The sequence below is a fragment of the Rhinichthys klamathensis genome, unplaced genomic scaffold (assembly GCF_029890125.1).
Source record: "Rhinichthys klamathensis goyatoka isolate OS25496 unplaced genomic scaffold, OSU_Roscu_1.1 h1tg000069l_1, whole genome shotgun sequence".
Classification (NCBI taxonomy): Eukaryota; Metazoa; Chordata; class Actinopteri; order Cypriniformes; family Leuciscidae; genus Rhinichthys; species Rhinichthys klamathensis.
In genome coordinates, this window is record NW_026606612.1 from 2,505,939 (window position 1) to 2,531,491 (window position 25,553).

At 37.5% G+C, this 25,553-nt stretch overlaps 1 protein-coding gene across 1 annotated transcript in view; it reads left to right on the forward strand.

The window, feature by feature from the left end:
- ctnna2 (catenin (cadherin-associated protein), alpha 2) overlaps positions 1 to 25,553 on the forward strand; it is a 263,231-nt gene that overhangs the window by 39,410 nt on the left and 198,268 nt on the right. The window lies entirely within an intron of this gene.

The window sequence follows — 25,553 nt, forward strand, 5'->3', positions numbered from 1 at the left end:
TTTTGGTTGCTAATCTCAAAACATTAAGCAATTTATTGGTCTGTCACTAGATAGCTTTATAATTGTCAAAATGTCCTGATGAGCCTCATTAAACCAATATTTAGGGCTCTATCTAAGCGCATGGTCTAAAGGGTCTAAAGCGCACGGGGCAAGTGCTCTTATGGCGTGTCCGAATCCACTTTTGCTAGTTTACCGATGGGAAAAATGGTTGGCGGGTGTTCTAAAATGGGCTAAAAGGGTTGTCTTAATGAGTAATGGGTGTGTTTTGGGCGTAATGTGCAATAAACCAATCAGAGTCTCCCATTCCCTTTAAAAGCCAGTTGCGCTCTCGACATGGCGGATTCGCTATTTACATGGTGGAATTTGCAAGCGGAAAAACTGAACGCCTCTCTAGTAAGGAAACGGATCTGCTCGTGCACGAGGTTAAAGCGCACGAGCAGACCATCTACGGGACAAAGTGTACACGCGCAAAATAGCAACGCGCAACAATGTGCCTGAAGACACCTCATTTTCAGACCATGGGCACACAAATGAGGCAAATGCATTTGCTATTTAAACAAGGTGGCGCAGGACGAGAAAATTATAACTGCGCCTGGTACTGCATTGCGCCAGGTGTATGCTAGGGCCCTTAGTATTCAAAATTAACTTACTGTACATCAGTGATGATCATAATGTCATTAATGGCGTGTTTGAAGTCTTCCTTGTATTGGCTGATTGCTGGACAGTGTAGACAACTGTTCTAAGGCTTTGTCAGAGCAGTGAAGGCTGAATATAGGTTGATGATGCTGGATATTACATCGTTCAGTTTCCTGAAGTCCAGAGCTCACACCAGGAATCTCATTTTAGACTTGGTTTTTCTTTGTTTACTCGTGTCTAGGGTATATCTAGGGTTTGTTTGGCTTAAAATACTAAGCAAAGTTTGCAAATGAACAAACAAGCAAACTTCTTGGACTTTCATACCATCAGTCAAATGTTTGAACACAACTTATTTGCCTCATTTAAATAATAGTAAAGTCATTAAAAACACAACTGGAACTATGGGAATTATGCAGTGAGCAAAATGATAAACGAACCAGAGCTATCTCAAATTAGAATCTCTTCAAAGCCGCCTTGTTTTGTCATTGGATATATCATGAGAAACAAATTCAGTCAAGTTTTACTGGTAGCTTAGTCACCATGTACTAAGAAGGTCAACTTAAACAACCGCTCAAAGGTTTTGGACTAGCAATATAGCTATAGGTATAATACATTAATACTTTTATTCAATAAGGAGGCATTCAAGTGATCAAAAGTTACAGTAAGGACTTTTAAATTGTTACAGAACATTTCTGTTTCAAGTAAATGCTTTTCTTTTGAACTTTCTGTTCATCAAAAAATGGTTCTTGAGTATAAAATCAGCCAATCAAAATGATTTCTGATGACACTGAAGACTGGAGTAATGGCTGCTGAAAACTCAGCTTTGCCATCACAGGAATAAATAAAATTTACAATAATAAAAATAGAAATCAGCTATTTAAATTTTAATAATATTTCACAATATTACTGTTTTTACTGCATTTTTAATCTAATGCATTCACCCTTGGTGAGCATAAGAGGCTCAAACAAAACAAAACTATCTTACTAAATAAGTAAGCAAACAAACAGTCAAATTAATTAATAAAACTTATCAACCCCAAACTTTTGAAAGGTGGTGTACAGACTTTTTCCCTTCAAAAAAGCAGAGATTGTTAATGTCTGATGGAAAATTACATTTCCCCTTAAGTAGTATTTGCTATATTCTGAGCAATTATTTGTTTTTAAACCACTGTTTTATGGTTTTTATGTTTTTCTCAGGGAATAAGTTGCCTGAATGAAGTGTTAGATCTCATAAACCAAAATCATGTCTTCCCATAAAAACTTCCCATTAAAAGCAGACCTGGAGCATTTTTCTTTTCGCAGCTTTTATGGCTGAGTGCAGATGCCGGGCATGACCTCTCTATACATTAAATTATAGACAGCTCCCCTTTGCTTATTCTGTGAGAGAAAATGGGGGGTGGGGGAAGGCTCTAGTTCATACACACACTGTAATATTTGGGGATTTACAATCATGTCCTGTACTAAACACCTTGTGACGGTAAACTTGGATGCCAACTTGTTTGGTGTAAAATGATTTAGACCAAATAAATTCAGCCCGATCTCACGGCAATTCGTACGAATTTTACGAGGTGGCTAATTCGTACTAATTCATATGACCTCACTCATACAAATTCGTACGATTTTTGCTAATTCGTACATATTTTACGAGTTACCAAATTCGTATGAATTCGTACGAATGACCGGCTACCCCTGACTCCGCCCCTAAACCTACCCATCACGTGGGTTTAGACAAATCGTACGAATTCGTACGAGTGAGGTCGTATGACTTAGTACGAATTAGCCACCTTTTAATCACTCGTACGAATTGGTCGTGAGATAGCGTTGAATAAATTAGCATCCATAGACGTTGTAATAAAAATCCAGGTATGTCCTTTTTCTCTTCTGCATTCACTCACACATGCTTTGATCTAATGATGTACCTTGACCTCTCACAGAGATGCCATTTACCATGCACAGCTCTGAGGACAGACAGTCCAGTTGTCTGGATCTAAATGCCCCGAAGCTGAATTTTCAAAGCTAGGTTGGAAAAATGTTAGAATATGAGGCCAACAGTCTGTCTGACTATTATGTGAATTGCCTGCTTTGATGTGGAAGGGGGTGATTGCAGAAATACCATTGCCCTGGGGGTTTCTGAACATTCTGTGCTAACTCATAATCATGGTATTAATAGCCAATAATAAGAGGGATCATAAAGGAATAGTCAATTGGTAATAGGTGGAATCATGAAGGTTGACTAACAAGTGCCCTTGTGGTCTGTAAAACGCAGCAAAGTTTAAAAACACAGATTGCAGAACACAGATGTAATATATGGTTAAATGGCCAGAAAAATCCTGTTGCTGTTCACTTCAATCTATTTAAACACAGTTTGTCTAAATAGTTTGCTATTTAGGAATTAAACAGGTAAAAATACATATAAGGTGTGGTAACTCCTTTTACAGAGGGAAGCATTTTATATATACACATTGAGTACCCTTTATCCTAAAGGACTTAATTTGGATTTTGATTATTTGGGATATTTGTTTTTATTACGTTTGTGCCGTTTTAGATTTATTTTTGCTTAATGGATAATTGGCTAGTCAAGATTGTCAGGAAGTGCTGGTGTAATTGGATATCTAGGGCCTCATGAAATCCTTTTATTTTTCCAAAATTATTTTGTAACAACGTTCAAGGCTTAGTGAAGAAGGTGGAAGCGGGGAACGTTTAGCATAACTTTATTCAACTTTAAAACATTAGTATATTTGATCCAAAATTTAAGTTAAACCAAATTATTTTGGTAGGTTTATATTTTATATTTTATTAATTTATTTGACAGGGACAGTGTACATTAATTAGCATTACTGCAAATGTACCAGAGTTAGCCAAAAGGCTATTTTTCATCCATTGTCCCTGGACAGATCTTATTGTCTACCTTAAAAAGAAACAGCAGTTAAAACATTACAAGGAAAAAGGTTTTAGTGAAGACCTTTGCGATTCTGTGTGGTTCATGTTCATACACTACAAGCGTCATGTGTGCTTGAATATGTGTAGTGCACGAAACTGCGCCATTCATTCAGACAGAGACACACATAACATGCAGACTTAAATAGTATTTTTTGTAGTTTAATGTTCACTAGTCGTGATTTTGTTAAGTGTTCACCCCTACTTTTGATTTATTCAGCAAAATTTTGCCAAATTCTGTGACATTCCACGCTATACAATAAATTCAGTTTTTAAGACGAGAATACTCAATTTCATCTGCGTTTTAGACATTGTGGAAATCATAGAGCCCTAGATATCACTCAACTCACTACAATGACAAATATAGGTTGTTCAGTCATTCCTTGCAATATGTTGTACAGGAAGCATGTAATAGCTCAGAACATAAGATGCAGCCGGAGAAAAAAGAGTTTGATTTCAGATAAACAAGCGGATAAAAACATTTGCTCTCTGGGTGAGAGACTGATTGATACTGCCAATTTACAGCTTTTGTGGAATTTAGAGCTCAGCTTTCATCTCCCGACCCTTGCTATACACTCCCTTTCTTTTCCTCGTTGTTTCTCTCTCTCTCTCTCTCTCTCTCTCTCTCTCGCACACTCCTCAGCACAATATGACAACTCCCCAAAGTTGTTTGCCTAAGGCTTTCCCATTGTTCTGTCACATAATGGCATGAGCAATCATGGAAATGCTAATGGATTCTTAACATGGCGTTAATACTTTATTTGGAATTGGCATCCCAGCTAAAAATTAGGCTTCGTTTCTCCACTCACTTACTCTATTAGGATCTCAGGAGGATATCTGTAAATAAACCAGCTACTTAGTCAAGCCAAGTCACCTTCATTTATATAGCGCTTTTTACAATACAGATTGTATCAAAGCAGCTTCACAGTGATAACATGGAAATAATACAACAAAGTTTGTTTCTAGAAGAAAATTGAGTCATCGTCCACCTGAAGTAAGGCAGATCAATAATATTGTTGAATATTAAATGTCCCCAACTAAGCAAGCCAAAAGCCAAGGCAACAGTGGCAAGGAACCAAAACTCCGTCAGGTGACAGAATGGAGAAAGAAACCTTGGAAGAAACCAGGCTCAGTCGGGGGCCAGATCTCCTCTGGCCAACGAAGGAACAGTGTATGATTATGCTTCAGGCAACATTACAGGTCAGAAGTCAGATTGGATCAGAACATTCTCAATATTTATCCAGTTTCATCTGGTTGGAGGTCGGAGTCATCACGCCGGTATGGAGACGAGTTTGTTGAGGTGTCCATGAGGCCTTCACATGGCTTCATCCCAGAGGAAAGAAAATCAAAAATGAGATCTCTTTAACATCTCAAATGTTTCTCCTAGACAAAAATTAGGTTACTTTAACATCAAATGAAGACTTTGGCTAAAGTCTCCTGCTTCTAACACTTGTCTCCTGAGACAAAAACTCTAACACTCTCACAATGGTCTCCTTTAAAGTTTTAGAAGAGATCTCAACAACATCACACACTGTACTCAGGTTTTTCTCCTTAGCTAGAGACTCTGGTGGTCTCATATTTGTCTCATTTTTTGTCGCCCATAAGTTTAGAAGAGATCTTAACAACTTTACAAATCAAATGTCACCGTATGAACACATTTCAACCATACAATATGTATTAATAATCAAATTAGTCAAGGGTTAAGTCTTAAGCCATTTAATGTACCTTTCAGCAAAGAAAGCTCCAGGGTTAAGACTTCTGTAAGTCAGTTTTGATAAATGCATCGGGTACATTACTATTTCAAAGAACAAATGATGTCTCCTATGCACATAAACTGTAGAGCTCTAATCTCTATTGTGTGTCAGTAATATATAATGTTAACCTTCTGCATAACTTCACTCTTAATATAGGCTTAAACTCTGTATGTATGGGTTGTTTTTTTACTGTAGTCCCTTTTAAGTATTTGACCTAAGTTGTTGAGGTTTTTTATATATATATATTTGCAAGTGCTTCTAATGCAAGACTCCTTTATTAACTTTATAAATGGACTTAGGAGACAAAAAAAGCTACTAAAGTGTAGAATTGTCCCATTTAAGGGGCTCATCTTTGTCTGGGATTCAGCAACCCAAATGGAGAAACTCTAGCTGAGTGTGTTCGTGTTCATGAGCTCAGTGTACAAAAACGGTGCCTTGACAGCCTTTTGGTGAATTTTGCACCCTGGTCTCAATGTATTCCACTTTTATTTAAGGAAACTGCTTAGAAGAGGCCAGAGGACTAAGAGGCTTGTTGTAGTACTTGATTTCTGGTGTTTGTGCAGTTTTTTCTGGCTCTTCTTTCCCCTCATTTCACTACAGTATCTCTGTCCTGAGGTAAATGTATCCAGGCATTTTGATTTATGGCTGTCTCTAATTCAAACAATAGTTCAGCATATTCAGCTGAGGTGCCGCTTAAATCATGTTGCAGAAAGCAGAAGCTTAACGTCAGACGATGAGCTCGGGCTGTTGAAATGCTGAATTTTTAAAGTCATTTAAAATGCGACCATTTGGTGTAGACTGGCAACGAGTCAAGGTCGTGACTCCATTGACGGATGAGGAGAAACTGGCCCATCAGGGTGTGGACTGGACTGGACACCAGGGATTTGTGACTCACTGATTGAGCAATGCCCTATGGATTTAAGATTCCAATGTAAGCGCAGTTATACTGCGCCTTCGTGGGATGGCCACATGGATTATAAATGTGCACTAAATCTTTTTATCAAAAAATATGATTTGATTCCGCTAAAGTCAACATATTTATTAATAACGGGGGGCATTCAATGCTTAACAGATAATGCATTTAAGATTCATTTAAGGTTACTAATCTAATGGTAATTTTTCATTTTCAGTTTAAGTACGTTTGATGCAAGAAACCCAAACTAACATTACAGTCTATATAGAATTGGCTCATTTAAGAGATTCATCTTGTTCAACAATGCAAATGGTGAAACATAATAGATTTTTAAAATGTTATCACAGCCTTGTCATGTTTAGTTTCCTTGTCTTCTGTTTAATTTCTTGTCATGGTTTTCTTTGTCAATGTTCTGGTTATTTATTAGTTTACCTTCCTTGTTTTCATATGTTGCAGATTATGTTACACACCTGGTTCTTGTTGAGTTGCTCATTACCGCTTGTATTTAAGCCCTCAATTTGTTCAGTTCTTTGTTCGGTGTTGTCTTACCCTATCCATGTAAGCTGTTGCATTTCTGCTTCTTTTTTCCTTTCTTTCGTTTCCTCGTTTAGATTAGCCTTCTTTGTTTTATTGTGTTAAATTAAATAAGTATCTTTAAGTGGTAAGCTATCTGTTTCCTCACCTCCTTCATCTTCCTTCTCAACTTTACGTGACAGATGTCTTCTAAAAACTTCAATTCTTGTCAATGACTACAATTGACCGTTCGCAGGCCCCTCCCACAAAACGGCCATTGTCCGTCAAACATTGACTCCAAGCAAGATGGTGAAGTGGTGCGCCCACGGCGTTTGTAAATCGGACACTAGATACCCCGAGAGATTGTCTGGAGGAGTTGTGTTCTTTCCGTTTCCAACGCCGAAAACACAACGTGAGCGGTGCCTACAATGGATAAAGACTGGTTGCCCACTGAAGCTAAGCAGGGCTGAGCCTGGTTAGTACCTGGATGGGAGACCTTCTGAGAAAACCAGGTTGCTGCTGGAAGAGGTGTTAGTGAGGCCAGCAGGGGGCGCTCACCCTGTGGTCTGTGTGGGTCCTAAAGCCCCAGTGACGGGGACACTATACTGTCAAAGAGCACCGTCCTTCGGATGAGACGTTAAACCGAGGTCCTGACTCTCTGTGGTCATTAAAAATCCCAGGATGTCTTTCGAAAGAGTAGGGGTGTAACCCCGGCATCCTGGCCAAATTTGCCCAGTGGCCTCTGTCCATCATGGCCTCCTAATCATCCCCATATATATATATACACTGATTGGCTTCATCACTCTGTCTCCTCTCCACCAGTAAGCTGGTGTGTGGTGGGCGTTCTGGCGCACTATGGCTGCCGTCGCATCATCCAGGTGGATGCTGCACATTGGTGGTGGTTGAGGAGATTCCCCCTTCCATGTGAAGCGCTTTGAGTGCCTAGAAAAGCGCTATATAAATGTAATGAATTATTATTATTATTATTATTATAAAACAGTGTGGACGGCCCCACTCCCAGTTAAATGTGTCGAACATGGTTAACTCGCGAGACACTGAGATTAGTCAAAGAAACATGGAGAAAGCAGATCAAGAGGATCCACAAAGGAATTACGTTTTCTAAAGGGTTGTTGTTAACATGATATTCTCGGGGAAAATGAGCAGCAGTCAACAGTGCAGCACCCGTAGCTACAGTTTACAGGAGTGCACGCTCGCAACGGGGAAAGCATGAAGCTTAACGTTACTTGACAACATCAGTTCATATATCAATATCGTAACGAATAGAAATAACCTTAATAATGTATGGTTATCTGCATCTTTCCGTCTCATATGTATAGTTACTTTTTAAACACGAAAATCACATTCAGCATGACATGCAAGCGGTTGCCGTGGTAATGAACAACCTGCTTGTTAAAGTGAATGTATCTGAGGCAAAATTACTAAATATGCAGCGCGAGTTATTTATTTCTAACTCCAAACAATTAGCCACTGAACCAGCTTATAAAATCTTCTTCAAGACTGTGCTGGTTGCATTTGAGGTACAGGTCATGTGGTTTCTCAGATTTCGCTTGAGACCGGTATGTAAGCATTCGCCTCGATAGTAGTCGTGTCTCTTTCATTGTGTATTTTTATATTTTGAATATATCCCTCCACTGCATAATGTAACCCCTTTTGCCTCGATCTGGAGGATATCGCTGAGTATTGCTCCAAAAAAAGGTCACTGACACGCACGGGTATACCTCTTTCCGTCATGGGAATCTTTCGCGCTGGTCGTGTTTGACCATTTGTTTGACGGGCGTAGTAACAATAACTAGGGGGCGTGGCTTTTGCGAACGGTCAATTACACTAGCATATAGATAACCTTAAAAAGCTGAAAGACAATGACCATAAGAAACAAAACTTGATTTCATGGACTCTTTAACAGGCCAGACCAAAAGATCATAGGTTCAACCAACCTGTCACTCATGCCCTCAAACCAAAGTCTTTCCATCAGTGTTTTTCCCTCTTAGAGTTTGTAATTCATCACATTAACTCTGGCTGGCAAAATAGTCTCAGTGCTATAAAAAAAAAAAACTGCAAAAAATCTCTTAATGATTCATGAATCTCTTTTGGTAAGAAATACACAGAAATTGTACTCCAAAATGTTCCTCACACTCATAGATCTGTTCTTTCTATGTAAAATATGTCTACGATCAAGACTAAATTAGGGCCCTGAGCTCAGCTTCACTCTTTTGTGAATTTTGATTGTTTTTTTTTTTAAAATCCTCTAAAGAACCATTAAAAAAGTCACTATTTTTTGATGCCGAGACAGTACTACTCTAGAGCTGTTTGATAGTCTTGCCTTGCTTGATTATACCAGTTAAATGTGTTGTTCAATGAACTAAAAAACTAAAAACTACAATTAAATATATGCTTTAAAGGTGAAGTGTATTAACAGATAGAAGAGAAAAACAATTTTTTTGTTGTTGTTTTTTTTCCAGTTAATTGCGTGTGTAGATGATGTTTGCCTTGTTCATGTTGTTAGTGCAAGTAATTTTCTGAAGCATCTTGGTTTTAATGAGTAGTTCCTCAGAAATGTGATAGAGTTCATTGACCCTGTTCTAAAGAAGGAATGCTTTATTGAAACATCTAGAACTTTATGGTTTGTTAGCAAGTGTCATTCCTTCCCTGCAGTTCAAGGTTTGTTAAATATTACTGCACAAAAAAAAAAACTCTCTCTCTCTCTCTCCATAGATTATGTGAGGAAGTGAACGAACAGAGTGGAAACGAAAGCTTTTTATCTTTCCAAATCCCCTCGTGTGACCGTGTTTGTGGTGAGGGAAGTGGGATTGTTTCTCCAGTTGATTTGGAGGATATTTTTTCTGAGAGGATTGATGATGTCTGTGGAAAAGGGCTTGTGTTGGTCTGTACAGAGAACAGCATTTTTCTTAAACAATGTCAATGCATTTAAACTAAATAAGGCTTATATAACCTTCAAACTGGCAAGAATTTGTCCACAGTCTATGAAGTGCTACCAAAGTAAAAGGAAATGGAAGAAAATCACCAACCAAAACTCTTTTCTAGCTGCACTGTCACTCATTTTTCCTTACATGCTGTAAGTGCTCCCTGACAGGCTTCAAGTGCTTTATTAGAGATGCATATTTCCTACTTGATTCCATTATTTCAGCGTCAACTTAGATGTGGTCAGGCCTCGCTCTCCAGCTCACACTGTATCAAGTGTACAAAGGCAGACGAAAAAATATGCAGTGCAGTTTAGATTCGCATGGCATTGAATTAGGCCTAGTGTCCTGACATTTTTTTTACATCTGAAAGGTTTCCAGCTGGTGATTGTGAAAGTGCATTTTGATTATGTTAAATCGTAAGGAGTTTTGGAGCAGCTGTGCCACAGTTGCGAGTCTGAGCTTTTGCAAGTGTTATTATGTGGTTGACAGTGGAATAGAGCTCACAGCTTCTGATAGAATCACATAAGACAAGTGTGTGCACATGCCGCAGGTACTGCATGTAACACACAGGATATAGTTCATGGAACACATTCATGGTCACACATTCTGGCATTGCTCCAAGCAGAAAGGATCTGTTGAAGTCTCCATTTTGACACAATCTTTATCACCAGTTTTGTTATATTTCACCCGTCTGGCTTTAGACACCCCTTACTTTAGACACTACTCCACTAAATCCTACATGTTATGTGATATGTTCTTGTGTTTTCCTAACAGAACATTCTGTGTGGCATCAAATACATTGTATGCCTTTTACAGTCCTTGATGTTTATTATAGATAATCAGTGTCTGGAACTATTTTATTTTAACAGGTTTGTTTATATAGTATTTGATTAAATCAGTTCACTAAAATGAATTGATCTTGATTGATTATTTATTTACGCTATTTTTGTATTTTTACTTTTTTATTAAAAAAGTAAAAAAAATAATATATATTTTTACTTAATTTTTATTAACTCTCTAAATATTTTATTTTATTTTATTTTATTTTATTTTATTTTATTTTATTTTTATTTTATTTTTATTTTATTTTATTTATTTTAGGTTCATTTTTATTAACTCTCCAATTTAATCATTTTACTAAAACGAATCAGACTTAATTTTGTTCGTCCATAACTGTAATACACAAATAAATTATTATTCAGGTCCAAGGTGAGCTGGTGAATTTTTGTATGGAATCTCAGGGAGTATTTTTTAAGCATGTAATGAATTAGGGAAAACATGATTCATACTACAATATGAGAAGCCCAGAGTTGCTTTTAGGAGAAATCGGCCTTGCCGTTCAAACGCACTTTTGAAATATGATTGACAGTCAATGAGATTCCATATGTGCAGTACCATTTCCAGAAGGTACACCATTTTTTTTTTTTTGGTCACCGGCCTCAAGTGCTTGTTTGATGTTTGCTTGATTGGATTTTCTACGTGAATCCTTTGCATTGAATGATGTTAGCTGTTCTCCAAAGTCCATGATGTAAATTACAGTGAAATTGTGAAAGCAAAGAAATTTTGAATAATGTATTTTTTTTCAAGTCTGAATGCTATTCTGAAGTTAGATCTGAGCATTCCGAGAACAAGCTCTTGATGAAAACTGCAACATGTTTTATGTATTTCATTATATCTCTGCTTGTACATTATTGGGTTTGAGTAACATCGGGTGATATTTTTGCATATCCTTTCTTGTGAAGAGACACATATTGAAAGTCATTGGTGAAAAATCTGGACAGCTTCCCAGGGGAAATGGAATGAGGCAAGCAGGTGGCTTTAAAAGATGAGATGTAGCTCAAAAGCAGTAGCATTATTTAAAACTCACACTTGAAGATATTAATGGCTGTGGATCTTGTTTACATATTAATGCATCAAATTATGTGGATTAATGTGGATACCCAATAGCTCAGATAATTTGACTTGCAAGAATTTGATGAGAAGTGTTTGATATCATACTAGAATCTCTGACTTTAAATTGCTGACTTTGGTATCTTGGCAATTCCGAATGCCATTTGAGATGTTAAGATTATCTCTTTCTCGGACCTTTACCATGACTGTTCCCTGCTGGTGGAATGATCTGCCTAACTCAACCAGAGCTGCTGAGTCCGTAGCCACTTTCAAGAAACGGCTAAAGACGCATCTTTTTCGGCAGCACTTGATCCAGTGATACTAACACTTTCTCTTCTATTCTATTTTTTTATTTAAAAAATGTCAAATTTTTTACATGTACTACGTTAGATTAAACTGAGAGCGGTCATAGCACTTGCATACTGTTGTTCTACTGTTAGTTTAACTGCTTCTATTGTTCTCATTTGTAAATCTCTTTGGATAAAAGCGTCTGCTAAATGAATAAATGTAAATGTAAGATCCACTCTGAAACTCTAGAAGATGAGATGGGATTATTTTTCTTGGGATACAAATCTGAGAAGCACAAATAAAAGTCTCAATTTGCTCTCACATTTATCTCATAGCTGTTTGGGAAACATTTTTGAGACCTGCACAATTAAAGGAATAGCTCACTTCAAAATACAAATTCTGTCATCATTTACTTACCCTCAAGTTGTTCCAAACCTGTGTGAATTTCTTTCTTCTGCTGAACACAAAGGAAGATATTTTGAAGAATGTTGGTAGAAAGTTGGAAGAAAAGAAATTCACTGAACTGTTGATCTTCATTGAACTGTTCCTTGAACCTTAAGCTCAATCATTAGTATAATATATTAGTAAATTTGCTAGTTTAGCTTGGTATCAATTGCCAGTGGGCAATAAATAGCATAGGTTGCACGTTTTACTCCCAACAATACCAGCAACTTTTCTAATTTTCACAGATCCAATTCTAACTGGAGTGGTTTACACCCTCTCAACACCTCCACCCACCAGGCATATTTAAAGCTTATGGAGACAGCCTTCTGTGACAATCCAATTGTAAAACAATACCTTCTTGCTTTGCTGCAGAAAAAAAGTTGTCATCCTGAATTGTAGATATAGGACCTCAACCTCTCTCCAAAGAGACATTCTTTAGCATCAGGCTTTAAAAGTCACAATGAAATCAAAATAGACAAGTATTATTATTTTTTTAATTATATGGCAGTGATTATTTTAAATGATTTATCTGTGCACATTATTAGTTTTTAATTAATGTGCCCTCATAATCATTCATCAAAATACATTTCTTGTTCAAGAAGCCATTTCACTCAAATATATTTCACAGAAGGAAAGAAAAATTAGACCAACTCAATGGAGGAGCGGACACCTGAGTTACTTTCTTGTCATGATCATACAGGAGCGTAGCGTGGCATTGACCTCTACCTCAACGAACTCTAACCCAGGAACTTTTCTTGCACTCTCTCCAAATAACACAGCACACGCTTTGTATCCAGGGAACAGTGGGTGGATGTTTATCCGTTTCGTTCTCCTCCGTTTGACAATCTTTTTGATGAAATGTAAATTCATTCACTTCAGATATGCTGAGCTGATTCCATCGAGCGTTAGATTCCATCAGCGCTAACAGTCTCACTCACGGTTGGTCTTTAATGCGGAAAACTAGCAGCGTGACATGTACATGTATTCGCCGATTGAGAATTGTGTATCTTATTAATCTTATCTTAAGGCTTAGAATTACATTTGTTTAATTGAAGTGTGTTTATCTGCCCTGCTAGTTTCACTCCTCTGTGCTTGCTTTAATGCTCTGTTTATTGACATGGTCGACATTTGTCCCTTAGAACAGGTATTTGATTGGAGTTTGGAGACTCTTTTCTGTGGCCTTTATAACATTGATTGAAACCAAGCAGAGGTGGTTTTAAAGCTACTGTACCTTGTAACCATAGCATTTCTATCGCTCTCTCTCATACATCTTTCATTTTTGATCTGTTTATCCTTATAACTCTCTTTTTATACTTTATACATTCCTCTTCCTCTCTCATAAATTCTTTGCTCTCTTCCAAGCCATCCCTTCCTGTCTATATGATACTTAACTGTTGTTTCTACTTTTCCTTTCGCTTCCAACAGCTGATTTATGATCTCTGTCTTGATAATTTCTCTCTGGAATTGACTGGCAGGGTCTTCTGATTGCTTTTTCCTGGTGATAGCGGAGTTTAACTAAACAATTTGTTGCCGTCCTTCATCGGTTTTTACGGAGATTTGCTTCCTACTGCTAACCTGAAAGCTGCATGCACATTGATCTTGCAGCTGATCCCCCTCTTCAGCTGTGTTGTTGTCAGATAGTTCACTTGGGAAAGGCTGGATATAGATGATGGTGGTTGCGTACGCTCGATATAGGGCTTGTCGACATGAGCGTATATACCAGTGGTATTCAAAATGTTCAGAGGTCCAGTCTTTGTATTTCCCAATCACAAGTTACACTGTTTCAGTAGAATAGGGCTTGATTTAATAGTTGAGTAAGAAGTTAAATGCCATAAGTCTCAACAGAACTTTTGTTTTGTCTAACATACTCTGTAAAAAGCAAAAATGGTATATTTCTGAATAATTCTGTATCTATGTTATTTTCAGCACTCATCCATTGGTATTAAAATTTCATTTGCATTGTCTGTTTTAGAGTAGCAGAATTTTGCACACAATTATTGATGCAGCTGTTGTTTATGATGTAAATGTGACCTGAAATAAGAAGGCAAAAAACATTACAAACTTGATTTGATGTTCTGAATAATTATGATATCAATCCAAAATCTGTCTTGTGATGCAGCCTGGAATCATAAACACATTTTTTTGTTAGTTTCTGTCCCCTGATGGAGTTTGGGTTCCTTGCCACTGTCACATTTGGCTTCCTTAGTTGGGGGACACTTAATATTCAGCAATATTGACTTGAATATAAAACTTGACTGCACTGACACTATTGGATGAGAACTGAACTGAGCTGGATGATGACATCACTGTTTTCTTCAGAGCTGCTTTATAGCTGAATTGATGACCTTTACACAGTTATTGAACTGAACCAACACTGAACTGACTTCAGGTGAACAATGACACTATTGTCATTGATGTCAATAATGTTTTTTTTAGAGCTGCTTTAAAGCAGAACTGAATTCTGTTTGCATCATTCATAATTATTTTCCTGTTCATTATTCTAAAGCTGCTTCTGTATTAAATCTGTAGTGTATAAAGCACTATATAGTATAAATAAAGGTGATTTGACTTGGCATGTAACAAAAGCGATTATAGCAAATACAATCCTTAGCCAATCCAAACATCACATTTATGATGTTTGTAAATTAACAATAATGGGATATTTTTCACGTGACCTCTAATGTAGGCTATAGAATGTGATAGTTTTGATGTGTCAACCAACCATTTAAATTGTAATTGTGACAAAAAAAAGTTGTGAAGTGTCAAGAAATGACTATGACATAAGTTATAGAAAATGTGATATAGAAACCTTTTCAGGGTTTCCAGGGATAATATAAAACAATGTCATATGAAACTTCATATAGTGTTAAGATTTAGTTCCTACCCACCCCTATAGCATAATGATTGTCTGGATCATATTCAGGTAATGAGTTTTCTTCATAGAGTTGCTTGGCAGTCTTTCCTCTTAGTGAAAGAACATGTGGGTTGAACAGAAAGAAAGAAAGAGGCAAAGAAAACCTGATGCTTGATTAGTGAGCATATTCATAGATATGTTTGTTTCGTATTCCATGCAGGATAGCTTTAATCTGTATGCAGGATGCTAACATTAAACGCTCAGGTTACAAAGTCAGAGATGAAGAGAGCAGAGAGCAGATCATGTGTCAGATGAAACATCAAGACCTCACTTTGCTTTGTAGGAATCTCAGATCAAAAGACAAGCGTCCTTTAAATGTCTGCATGAGAGGATGGCATCTCTGTATGGGCAGCATATTAGACGGGTCTAGTGTTCTTACTCTTCTGCCTTCAAAATGTACTATGGCTCTGCTCCAGAAGCTAGCTAACTAGATAGCTGTCTTCTAAGTCTACTTTTATAGGTAGCTACCTTATCTTCATTCTGATAGAAATGAGATACTATAGGTTTTACATGGATCCACTGCATTTTACATGCAAATCTTAACCTGATTATGCTTTAAGATGAAAGTGTAGTCACGTGTACCTTAAAGTGCATTTAAGAGCCTTAAAATGTGTTTCACGAGTTCACACATGAAATCAAATGTAATATTAATGCGTATTTGGCTTGCTGTCCGGGGGAGGGCTCCGAGCCCGGAATTTTGCCCAAACCCAGAGTACTCCCCCTATACTGGGGTAGACCCAGCCGAGTGTGAGGTGATGGGGTGGTGGAGCGATGCTGAGAGACTTGTCGTGAGACAAGAGGTGAGGAAAAGCTTTATTTATACCGGCTTCCTCTTGAGTTGATTGGTTGATTACCTGAACATGCTCCTCCCGAACTTTGTTACATAAAACTTCATTTAATAAAACAGGTTGAAATTATACATGGTTTATTTAAAACCAAATCGACACACTTAGAATGCTGCCCACTTGTATCTCTTTTTGTATGTAACGTCTATATCTCTAACTGATTAGAGGATGGTTTTTTGTCAATCCATGCTAATGAAAAATATTCCTGTGGTGACATTTTTGCTAAAATTATATTACATTGCTTCTTGCTCATTTCCCGGCAGTGACAAAGTTAAATGTCCAGTGAGTGGTGCTAAAAAGCATGTTCAGTTTTCTCCAAAACTAAGAAATGTGACTGTGTTTTATTACATTGGTTCATGCACGTATCATTGCAATTCGGAAATGAAATGTCTGGTAAGTGCTGAAATGTTAATGCTTTATAGTGTTTAAAAATGACATACCCCCTATACTAAACCCAAACTTAAACCCAGTTGATAGTGTTAAAGAATGAAAATGTGAAATAAAGACGCATATGCTGAAGCAACCAGGCCATTTTACCTTCTTTTTACACAGATTTGTGCTCTTTTGTCGAACTGTTTCACAGAATCTATATCCTAACACTATACCAGGTGAGCTACAAAGCAAGTTTACTATTGAAAAAAACCAACATGTAGGCTAATGGAGTTGGATATGAAATGCAAACATTAAAATGTTTTAGTTTATAAATATGTTGTTTTGATTTTTGGAACCGTGTGGAACTGAGCCTTCATTAAAACAATCTTCCCCTGTAATCACATTTTGCATGAAAAGGAATACCAGTTGTTGGTGTTTTACTGCCTCTATAGTGTTCATTTTAGCTGGAATCTATGGGAATTTCATGTATATGTATGGTTTGAGTTGTGGAACAGTGTAGGAATAGAGGCACATTTTTCCAATGAGCCTCTTTTTTTTGCAAAGAAAGGGAGATTGTTAAAATGAAAGATGTCTGATGGAAGTTGCAATTGGAGTGGCAATTGTGATTTTGAATGCATATTTCTTTCCTGCTGTCTTGGATGCTGTTATTTGATTACACATGGCAAGTGGGGGTTTTTTTCTTACTATGTGGGCAATAAATGCTATATTTTTAGACAAAAATGACTTTGTTTATCTGTCCTGCTGTCCATATCTTTCTGTACAGTTTGTTCCCATTATTTGCTGGCACATTTTAGAGAACAATCAGTTTCATTAAATCTAATTCATTTTTTTCAGAGTCTTGCCTAATTGCCATTTTGGTTTGCACTGACTGGACTGATCACCATCTGTACTTTGTTCGGTTTTCGCTCATGCCCTTGACTCTGGAATCCCAATAAGGAAGGAGCTGATTCTCCATGCATTCTCATGGAGTTATCAAGGACAGAGAAGGGATTTTCGCAATCTCTCTCCTTCCTGCCTATAATCCTGCCCTTTAGATGTATTTGAGCCACCGTGATGGGGACGTTGAGGACTTTGACTTCCTCTTCCCACAGTATTGCACACTTTTCTTCACTTTTTGCAGCCATGCACTTAGCTGTAGGATTAAGAGTGTGTGCTCCCTCTTTCAGGCGGGCTATCTGAGTTTTTTTGTATCCATCTTTGAGGTGAAAGAACAGCCTAATACCCTAAACACATGCAGTCACATTGTTCTTGGTCCATCCTTTTTTTTTTTTTTACCTGTATCCTAAATAACTGACTGTAAGAAGGGCTATTATGTGTACATTGTTAAACCTGAATGCACATTGCACTGCCCTTTTCATTTAGCCTATTAGTACCACATGGATGACACTGAACTTTAGGTTGAAAGATGGGAGCTTATTAGCCAGGACAAGGACATTTAGAAGATGTGGCCCTGATAACTGCTTGGAGATCTGATTTTAGCAAATCTGTTTAAAACTAGAATGCATTAACCAAAAAACCTACATTACTGCATAAAGGGGGGCAAAATTACGTGTTTTAGAATTAATGGTTTTCTTCCAAAAAAGGTGTTCTATTAATGTACTAATTAATTTAGTTGATGATACACAAATGTTGTAATATATCAAACATGTGTATTTGTTCACTTTCCTTTTATATAAGCATTACAAAAGAAAACAAATGCTACATTTCCCTGAGTTGCTATATATGAGCTTGGTTTAAACATAGAAATCTAGCAGAACAGGAGTTGTTAGTTTGTTATATGGCACGTCAAGAAAGTGTGCTTGTTAGTACAAGGTAGATTTACAGATTGACTATTTAAATCGTCAAAGTACTATTTCCCTCTTAGGTAAATAAAAGTCTTGTCTTATTTCAGCTTCTACTCAAAAGTCAAACTTTTCCCCTGCTCTGAATTATGCACCTAATTCATTTCATGCAGAACGAATGAACAAATCCACAATGAAACTGCAAATGTTTTAAATCCGAATACAATCTCTTCGAAACGTCACGCGTGCAATTTATACCACAGAGCAGACAACATGTTCTCCTTTTGAACAACCAGCTAGACGTCGAGAAGTTCACCGGAGTGAAAACTAGTGGAGGTCCCTCATAACGGATCTTCAGCGAAGTCATTAATTTAAAGGTATTCGGGTCATAACTTCTAGCCCGCTATTAAGCTCTCTTTTATGGATCTTCACGAAATGAGTTCCGATCGCTGTACCGATCATCCATGAAATGTATTTCTCTTCATAGTTTAAACTTTCATGCGACATTGATGCTCACAATCCATTAAAGCAAGCAAATACTGTTTCCTGTCCCCTAAGGGAGGATGCTGTATTTAAATGCACTTTTGGGGGCATTTTGAAAGCGTAAGCTCAGTGTCCCGTTCTGCCTTTTCCTTCGAGCCAGGTGTACTTTTGAACTGAAGTTGAAGAGCTTTGCAGTTTAATGAAGACAGAAAGGCAAGGAAGAGGGGAAACCTGCACAAAATTTAATACAGATATCTGCTTTGCTCACTATCTTTCATCCTGACCTCAAACGCGGCATGACTCTGAACCGTTTGAAGGATTAATGCAAACACACCCTAGAGACAATCGTATAGAAACAATACTACAAATAAAAGAGAAAGAAGGTGAATAAAGAGTCAGGAATGCGTTTAGGAAGTCCATAAAGGTTCAAAACAAGAGGTCAAGGTTTAGTCACCAAAAAGGCCTATAGTACCTAGAGAAAGTTTTCTGTTAGCATTTCCATTCACATAGCAGTTGCTTGGCTGACACAGGATAACCCGGAAGTTCTGGAGCCAATTTATCACCTGAGATGTGAATGCTGTGTGAAATCGCAAATATATTATAGTGCTTTTTGTTTGTCAGTGACTGATTTCTTTTGGTGTAGAGATTCACTTCAGTGATTCTATCCTGACACGAGTTGATAAATAAACTTCCCTGTTAAAACAATACATAGGATATGAATAACCGCATCTATTTGAGTTCACCTCGGAAAAGTTGGACCTGTGAGTCACACTCTCACCAGTACTTCATTTACGCCTGCATAGATTTTTGCTCATGTCCAGCCGTGAAAGGTCAGTAAGATTCTCTGACACTGAAAAACAGAAAGCAAATTCTTGATACTTGATAGAAATTCCTAAGAACTTTATTCTATACTTTTATGATTGATTGTTTGATTGATTGATTGATTGATTGATTGATTGATTGATTGATTGATGGTGCTTAAATGCAGGCAATAAAATGATACAATATGCTTAGCAGATGCCTGTGGTCAAAGGAATAGTTCACCCCAAAGAAATACAGCTGTGCAAAGATTCTTCAAATACTCTTTGGTGTTCCATGAGGAAATTAACATAAAATGGGTTCAGAATGTCATGAGGGTTAGAGAATAACAGCAGAACTTTCATTTTTCAATAGCATGCAGACTGTCCACAAAAGCTTCTTTTTCTCTTTTTTTTTGTTGCTCTTTTTCCTGGAAAAAAAAACATTGTAATGCAGCTTTTCCATTTAAAAAAGCATGAAGGTAGCAAATGTTTATCTCCATTAAAATGAGGCATTTTTGTTTGAAGAGCACTAAGATATTTCTAATGAAAAGCCACACATGCTTCATAAAGAGTGACTGTGTATACGTAAAGTCTTTTTTTGGAGGGCAAAGATTGGGCAGATTGCTCTCTATTCAGTTGTTTTTATTGCTGTATTTTCCACTATACCCTCCGCCTTCAAATGCTGGATGCAGAAACCAGGGTCAGGGTGTTTCAGAGAACTAAGCAAAGCTCTTAAATTAGCTTCTGTGGGAGTTCAACCCGATTGTGCTTTTGAGCGATTGAAAAGTGGAGATGCATTTTTTTCCAGGGTGGGTTTTTGTAAGGCATTGATTTGGAAAGGAATGGATTGGCACAAATACAAATCAGTGTTAAGAAATTGGCCATTCATCTTTGCATGTCTGATTCTTAGAAGCTGATGCACTTCTACAAGTTTCCTTCATTCAGTGCATAGCTGCTGTCATTGGCTTTTGTTTTCTCTCATGAGCAATGCGATTTCACCAAAAACAAATTTCTTTTTGATCTAAAGTTGACTTATTTAGATGGAATAGTTTGGTGTGACAATGCCCTCGAAGTGTGCAAACCCTCATTTATCTGCAGACAACAGGAACAAGAACAAAAGACAAAGGTGAATTGATCCAAAGCCCCAGCTGTGTGTGGTGGAGATTGCAGGCGCTGTATATGCAGTTCTCTTGGAGATTGTTCAATCTTTCTGGCTGACCTTTCTGCAATTCAAAGCAGTCCCTTTGGTCTCGCGCTGTGAAGAAGGCAGAACGTAGTTCAAGAGCACATACGCAGACTGCCTCTTTGGCTGGCTTGGTCTCAAACTCCCGCTGCATCCTCTTGCGCTCTCTTTTTATTGCTTGTGCTGATGCGACATGTATGTAGATTCCAATGTTTGTACTGCATACAATAGATTCCTTGTGTACTGCATACATAGTGTATAAGGCAATATCCTAAACATCATGGACCTTCGTAAGTAACCATCTCCAGTTTAACATTATAATGTTACTAATATAGATTCTTAGAGGCAAAAAACTACATAGCATGTATTTGATAAATAATACATTTTAATGGCAACTTATTCCTGCAATTCAGCTCCAGTTTTGCGTGACCATGTTAATATAGATTCGTACAAGCATAAACTACTGTACATAGCATATGAAAGTATACAATAATCCATTTCTAGTTAAACCAGACAAATTCAGCTTCAGTTTAAAGGTACACTTTGCAATAATTGTACCTTAATATAACAGCTTCAAAGTCATTTCGGTGGTAAACAAACTCATGGTAGGGCGAATCATCCTGGTAATAAAGCACGTCAGACCCAAGTCTCATTGAGACTTGGGTCTGGGAACTACGTTCATTTTCTCGTATTTGAGGCGTGGTTTACGAATGCCCAGAGCCGTTTATTGGGTGCTACGAATTTCTATCAAATGCGCCTGTACGTAGCTCATAGCCAATCGTTTCAATTATACCAGATGACGTATGTGGAGCGACAGAAATTAGACGAGGAAGAAGTCGATAGGTCAGAGATTTATGTGTACACGATGGCGTGTATCTAACGGCCGTTTCACACCGCATGCGTAAGCGGCGCGTATTTTTTCCGGCGTGCATGTTAATCAATGAGTGCATTCACACCGGGAGCAGGAGCAGCGCGTGAGCGTCGAGCAGGAGCGATGCGTGAGCAGCAGTGAAGCGGGGTTTTGGCGTCAAATCTGTTTTTGCTACACTTCTCCACGCTAAATTAAAGTGAAAGCACACTTTTGATGGACAAAAATAAATATTATTTCACACAAAAAGTGGCCAAAATGCACAGAATAAGCATGTCTAGTAAGTTTTAACAAGAACTTGAGTAGGCAAATAAAAAATAAAGACTCAAAAATATTTATAGAAGATTTAGGCTACCCGGTAAAAACTTGTTTTTAATTATTCAGTTTGGGTGAAAGTTGTGTATTATATAAAAAAAAATAAAGTAAACTAGCCAGAAAATATTATATATAAACGTTCTTTTAGTTTATGTAACACACAGACAGCTACATAGGCTGTCATCTGGGTTGTTTTGTTGTTTAACATTTATATGTGAATGTGTTGTACACCTCCCCATTACAAACTTTCAAGACTATCGATGTTATAATTGACAAACTTCTAAAAACAAATGTATAGTTGTCTTTGTAAAGAATTGCTTGCTTATGTAGCGTTGGAGCCACTGCTGTGACACTGTACAAACGCTTCCAGTGTGAATACTCTCGCGCGTCTGCAGCTGCAGTGACGATGTCGCTCATGCTTGCGGTGTGAAACCTATGTGTGAAACGGCCGTAAGGCTGCATCGAAAGGTAACTTCGCGTCTGCTGCCATGTTGGATCCATAGGTATAAACAAACTGCTTCGGTGTGTCGCATAGACGTCGTCATCGTCTTGCTGCTCCCTCCCCGTTCTGTGATTGGTTCCCTAGATGAGGCGAAAATTTGCAGTAGCACCTCATTGCAGTACACGAGATCCAGGGGGCGGAGTTGGATCCACATCTAAGGGGTGGAGATGGGTAGGATTAGGGGTGGGGTTAGAGATCAGGGGGTGGAGATGGGTAGGATTAGGGTTGGGGTTAGAGATCAGGGGGCGGAGATGGGTAGGTTTAGGTATATGTAAGGTGAGAGGAGTTGGATCTGGATCCAACTCCTCCCCCTGGATTTCGTGTTCTGCAGTGAGGACCATCTCAAAATTTGGTCCATGGTATCCAGACCATAGATATCCATAATAAAGGCTAGATGTCTCGTCCGCGCTGCTGGCCAATGGAGGTCGACGTCTGCACCTAACAAATCCAGTTCCAATTTAGAGTTAGTTTATTGCTAATCTAGATTCTAATCTAGATGTTAAATGAAACAATGCCCGTACTTTTTAAGTTTTGAACAAAATATAAGTTTATTTATTGATAACATTTTCTAGGTTTGTTTGCCATCTTGGGTTTACTTTTATGCTTGTCTGTGGTTGCACTTGTATCAACTGTTGTATTAGTTTAAAAGGGTAATTTTATTTTTATTTTTCAGTGTACTTAAAATGCTAAATGCCCCCAAAATGGTCATTGTAGTTTTACATGACAATAGCTGGTAGATGAGACTAAATTACCTACTATTTTGGAAATAAAGAGAAAAAAAAGTTGCTGCATTTAGCTGGTGTGGATGTTAATTTCCCACCTTTATTGTTAAGACTAAGATTTGCCAGTTTAGTTCCATCTGGGAGTGATCCAGGAACTGGGAGGTTACAGAGATCCCAATTCTGTCTAATCACCATTGTTCCCTTAAGCAAGGCACTTCATCCTGGGCTGTCCCAGAACGACTGACTCTGCAGTTACTGTACTATAAATTGTACTGTAAATTGCTTTAGATAAAAAGTGTCTGCTGAATGGCAAGTAACTGAGTTTAAAGTCTTATAATCGGCAAAGCTCAGAGCCTCGATTGCAAACTTTGGCTCTCCAGTGTTCCTTATCTTATTTGCTCTCTCTTTCTCTATGTCTATTCCTCCTTCCAGTAGTGTTACTCACAGTGCTGTGTTGTTTTGCTATTTTGCGAGGACCAACCATGCTGTTTCTCTTCATAGCTATGCTTTGCTGCAATCTAATCAACTTAAGTCTGACTGAAGATGCTACTTGAAGTGCATGTGCATAAACGTTTAGCCTATCTGTGTTTCAGTGAAATATAGTGTGGTATTAGAATAGATGCATCAGCATAAACTTTAGACACTGATGATGTGTCAATGGGCTACATTTAATTCTAGCTAAGTCTGAAAGTTTTTTTTAAAGCATTCATTTCTGTTGAATGAGGAAGTAAATGCATTTCCTTGTGTTATTGTAAATGAATCCTGAATGTAGAAAAATTAACAGCTAGTGTTGTGCTGATGCCGTAATTAGATTTAGAAATAGATTCTAGGTCCTGACTTTTTTATTAATGACTTAATACTTTTTTTTAATTACTCATTATACTTTTAAATGATGTTGTTATTCAAAATACAATACACTTTTCCCAGTTTCAATCGCCGTGGAGTAACTGGGTTTAACCGTCGTAGATTAGATTTAGATTTATCCATTTGGCAGATGTGTTTATTCAAAGGAATTTTCATTGCATTGAAGGTCTTGCTCAAACATGGTTGGGTGGCATGACCAAAAATTGCCATGATATAAGGTTTCTGCCGCTGTAAATATGATATAGTATTTATTTATTTTTTGCTGGAAAGGTAACCCACATTTTTTTTAAGTACTACACTTTAATCTTTTTCATTCATTAAATTAATTCATGTTAAATGTTTATAAATTACTATTACATGTGGGTATATGTATGTAACACGCCAGAAGTGTCATTGTAAAAAGGGCATATAGCATCAATATTATGTTAAAGCTTCAAGTGAATTTTCCAACATTTTTCTCTCCCCTTTTATCGATTCCTGTAGCTTCAGGGTACTTTTCTGTTTGCTGCCTAATATAATAATAATAATACAAGAGTGAATGTTAAAACTTGGTAGGGAGCGCTCAATGCACAACACCAAATGCTGGCAGCACACAGAAGGAAACAGCATCTGACTCCGTGTCTCAGACTTGAGGGCGATGCGAAGACAACATAATCACAATTTTTGGCAAAGCTGAGTCTGGCTGAATGGGTTTTTGTGCTGTTTGGCTTGGTGTCCCACAAGGCTGTGCCATTCAAGGAAGAGTGCAGAGAATATTGAAAGGCACTGATATTGGCTTCTGTTGTTGGACTCGGGGAATACAGCAGCATTTAAATGCTAATACATAGCTTAAAAGAATAGCTCGCCCTAAAGTCAAAATTCTGTCATCATTTACTCACCCTCATCTGAGTCCAAACCTATATGGAACACAAAATAACCCCTGCATTCTTTTAAATTTGAACTTTTAATGTTCCACAGATAAAACAGTTGCGGTTTTATATGAACTTTTTATCAATCATTCAATGAAAGTTCAGTGTAAATTTATCAAGGATGAGTCAGAGATCTCGTTGAGGTCGTGACTTCCGAAATAATTCTCTGTTCATGTAGTGACATGCCACAAGTCTCACTTCATATTTTTTTGGTAACGCTTCCTTTTACAGTCCTGTTACCCATGTACTTACTATGTACTTATTATAGTAATTATAATTACTGGGTAATAACTAGGTACTAACCCTGAACCTACCCCTAAACCTACCCCTAACCCATGTACTTACCTTATATTAGCCAGTACTTTCTAGGTAAGTACACTGTAAGTACACGTAAGTACTGTACTGTAAAAGGAAGCGTTACCCTTTTTTTCTGTTCTAATTATTGTTTTTCAGGCTTTACTGAGATATATTTCATTCATTTATTTAGTGTAACTCTTATTTGCATTTGCATTTGCATTTGTTTGCAGGAGAGATGATCTATGATTCATGTTTACTGCAGAGAAACTTCCAGATGCAGTGGAAAAGAGTAATTGAGAGGAATTTGAGAAACAGTTGAGCCCTAGTAATAGATTCCAAACACAAGGACTCTATTAATTAA